Source organism: Perognathus longimembris, chromosome 26, assembly GCF_023159225.1.
Source record: "Perognathus longimembris pacificus isolate PPM17 chromosome 26, ASM2315922v1, whole genome shotgun sequence".
Classification (NCBI taxonomy): Eukaryota; Metazoa; Chordata; class Mammalia; order Rodentia; family Heteromyidae; genus Perognathus; species Perognathus longimembris.
Window position 1 is genome coordinate 8582076 of NC_063186.1, and position 4361 is coordinate 8586436.

Here is a 4361-nt window from a genome sequence, read left to right on the forward strand (position 1 = left end):
TTCTTTGTCCTCTGCTTCTTTCTCTTCCTCCTCTGTCTTATATTCCCTCTGCCTACTCTCTTAAGTTTCTTTCTTTCTTTCTTTTTTTGCCTGTCCTGGGGCTTGAACTCTGGGCCTGGGCACTGTCCCTGAGCTTCTTTTGCTCAAGGCTAGAACTCTATCACTTGAGCCACAGTGCCACTTCCAGCTTTTTCTGAGTAGACTGTTGGAGGTTAAGAGCCTCACAGATGTTCCTACCAGGATAGGATCCTCAGATCTCAGCCTCCTGAGCAGCTAGGATAATAGGTGTGAGCCATTGGTGCCTAGCTTGCTCTCTTCATTTCTCTCCTTTTCCCTCCTCCTTCCTTCCATTACCTGTTTCCCACTCCTTTCTGCCCTTCTCCTTTCTCCTCCTCCTCCTCCTCCTCCTCCTCCTCCTCCTCCTCCTCCTCCTTCTCCTCCTCCTCCTCCTCCTCCTCCTCCTCCTCCTCCTCCTCCTCCTCCTCCTCCTCCTCCTCTCACTCCTCTTTCCCCTCTTCCTACCCTCCTCTCCTTCCTGGCTAAGGTTTCCAGGCCACTCTCTCTGACCGATTGACTGGGCGACTGCAAGTATAGCAGGTGATAGGATCTTGCTTAGGTTATCCTCATCCAATTGCTGGGTGCTGCGCATTTGAGTCTCATTCAAAACACTGCCTTAGTTGCATGTGAGCTTGGTGATCGGATAGACATGTGTTTAGCATGCACAAGGCCCTACATTTGATCCCCAGTACCATAAATAAATAAACTCTGTGATAATCATCCCTTGTCATCGTCACTGGTTTGTACCAGGGTCACCTTCGAGGGCAGCTTAGGCCTTCACCACTATAACTTCCAGCACCATCCCCTCCATTCTTAGGCAGCCCTTGCAGTCCCCTCCATAGCCCAGCTGCTTCACCAGCCCCAGAAAGCAGCCTCTACCTCCTAATCACTAAGGCAGAACTGTGAGGACTTACCAAAGCTTCCAGCATACAGCTTGGAAGACCGATGGATCCGTTCATGGAGCCCTACTCAGATCCACAGAATGGCACAATACTCAGAGTGGGCTGAGATTGAGAGGATAGAAAGCAATAACCCGAAACTTACTATAGGGTAGAATGCCAGTTCTTCCCTGAGCACGTTTAAAAATGCTAAATAATATGAAAAACTGAATATTATTACGCAGCAAATGCACACTGAACCCCTGCTTTCTGTCATCTTGCTAGACTGGACAATTTTATATCACTGTACTACACTATCATATAGTAGTATTTGGAAGAATATGGTGTAGCTTTCTCCAGTTTTGTCCTCAATTTCTAGGATCCAAATACCCTTTGAAATCAGCCCTGGAGCCAGTTCGGGAGACTTCGTGTTAAGAGGATTGATGAATATACAGCCTGCGTAATTCACAGTCACACTGAGAAGCAGGCTGTATTGTACCCACTCGAGATTGGAGGTTGAGTGGACTGCCCTGCAAGCTGTGGTACTTGAAGAGGGTAACATTTTCAGGAACTGCCAGGAAGCCGTAGGCTAGAAGGGCTAGGCTCTTGGAACCTACATGAAGCCAACACAGACAAGCACTCAATGTTGGCAGAGTGCCGGAGTCCTATGCGGCACTTACGGAGTTCAATATCTCTTGATGGAATGAATAAGAGAGCAAGCCCCTGCAGTACCAGCTTAGAGGGGGGAACGTGAGCCAAAAGGCCAGAGAACCAATTCCTCACCCTACTATCTTAGGGTTGACCAGCCACCCAGAGTCATACTGACCTTTCCTGAAAAAAAAAATGTCAGCTGTTCTAGTTCTATCTGAGAGCCACTCAGAAGGTATACATATGGCCTGGAGGAGAGACAAACCAGTTGACTTGCCATTGGTCTCCTTCCCTCCCCTGTGGGACGGTCCTAGGCCCTTTCTCGCTTCCCTATGGCCCATCCTGCCATCAATCTGGCCACAGGAGGACCGAGAGAATAGTTCAGACAGACAGTTGGCTTGGTAGCCTTGGGCTTAGGTAAGATCTCCTGGGTCTTCCGAAAGGTTGCTGGGTCAATCATGGGGGTTCTAATTGGGAAGGACTTGGCCTAACTCCCACCCTGGGTGATGGTACAGGAGAGCCTTGAAGGGCTTTTTGTCTAGACACCTCCTAGCCCTTCGAAATGGCTTAGGAAATTTCTGGTAGCATCTCTGCTTGTCCCTTCCCCCCCACCCCACCCACCCACCCACCCACCCTGGCTCTTCTATTCTGTATTGTAGAGACTGAACTTGGTCTCCTGCTGCCTTGCACCTTCCTCTTTCCTTCTCATCCACTCTTGCACAGATTGGAGACAGAAGCTTGAGGATGCACTGCACTGAGTAACCCGAGACTCGGCCTTTCTGGCCTCCGCTCATGAAGGCTGGGCTTGGAAGGCCTGGGCCTGAGGTCTGCCATGTCCCGAGGATGAAGGTGTGGCTGGCTCAGCAGGCACTCCCTCCCCTGCCAAGGGGGGGTGAGGGGGGGCGGGGAACCTGTTTCCCGGGCCTAGCAGGCTCTGCAGGCCCTGGCCCGCCCCAGCACTGCTGGCTCAGGTTTCCCCACTTTCTGGTTTTCTCATCTCCCCTGCCCCAGGCGCTGCCTGCTCTCTGGCCCAGCCCCCACCCCCGGAACTGGATCCTGGAGGAGGGGGAGTGTTGGGAAGGGGCCTAGGAGGGGGGGGGGGTGGGTGTAAAACAGCACCAGCAGGAGAGAGGCAGTTAGAAATCACCAGGGCCCAGGGCCAGGATGAGGTTTTGGTTCAACCTTCTCCTTGCCCGGCCTGCCCCAGGGGCTGGCGGGGAGCCAGATCAAAAGCTGGAATGACCAACCTACCTTCCAATGGCTGCTCCCCACAGCTGCCTGGAAGCCTTCTTCTCTGCTGTTGTTCCTTCTACCAAGAATGTTCTTCCCAGACTTCAGTGCCAGTTTACACCCTGCATTTCCACTAGGCCTGGGCCCCTGGCCACCATCTCCTTCATGCACCAACACTGCCCCTTCCAGCACGAGTGTCTTAGCCTTCCTTCTTCAGGCCACCTCACCCTCCTCTTCCCGTCTGAGCTGCTCAGGCCTCCAACTGCACAGCTTTGAGCCTTCTTCGCAGAGGCTCACCCCAACTCCATGCCTGGAATGTCCTTCTAGTTTCCCTCTATCTCCTTCAGGCCTCTAGACTAAGACATTATCTATCTCCCAAGAAGCCAGTTCTAATGGCTGATTCATGAGCTTCCTGGAAAGAACAGATCATGCCCAGGAGACTCAGTTTCCTCTGTGTTCCATCCCACCCCACGGCGGCATCCTCATGTGAGTTCAGTATGAATATGACAGCGAGGGGATTGGTGCTAGCGGTCGTACCTGTAATCAATCCTAGCTAATCAGGAGGCTGAGATCTGAGGATCATGGTTCAAAGCCAGCCCAGGCAGGAAAGTCTAGTTATTGTCATTATCCAAGTGATATACAGTGGAGTTATAGTTACATCAGTAAGGTAAAGCGTACATTTCTTTTGGGACAATGTCACTCCTTTCCTCACTCCCAGTTTTTCCCTTCCATCCCCAGTCACAAGTCGTCTAGTTCATTTTCAACATAGTGTGGTAAAGTCCACCCCCGGGAGGGCTCCCTGCAGATGCCCCTTGGTGGTAGATGCCAGTCCTTGAATGAAGCCTGGAAGAAGTCTCATAAGGCAGGGGCTGAAACTTATTAAGAATTAACCACAGGGCTGGGAGTATGGTCTAGTGGCAAGAGTGCTTGCCTTGTATATACGAAGCCCTGGGTTTGATTCCTCAGCACCACATATATAGAAAATGGCCAGAGGTGGCGCTGTGGCTCAAGTGGCAGAGTGCTAGCCTTGAGCAAAAAGAAGCCAGGGACAGTGTTCAGGCCCTGAGTTCAAGGCCCAGGACTGGCACAAGGGGGAAAATAAAAGACAGAGAGGAACACAGAACAGAGGTCACTGAGGTTCTTGCTTGTTATTTCACAGCCCTTCATTGTATGGGGGGGGGGAGTAGGGGTGGGGTGTGTGTGTGTGTGTGTGTGTGTGTGTGTGTGTGTGTGTGTGTTGGGGTGGGGTGGTAAGGGAGGTGGGATTGAGTGAGCCTAAACGGCTGGTTTTGAAGTGACCCATGACTGTCCGCCAGCCTGAGCACATCCTGTTTAGATAGAGGCCAGACAACCCTCCCACAGCTCTCCAAACCTGCCCAGCCCCCCACTGGAGAGCTTATTCCCTATCTGGCTCTGTAGAGGACCCCCACCAGAAGAGTTGGGGTGAACACTGGCGGTTCCCCTACCTCTATGACGAACCTCGTCAGTACTGGGCAGTCCCAGCCATGGGGCGGCCATGAACCTGGCTTGAGACTTCTTGTCTGGGTG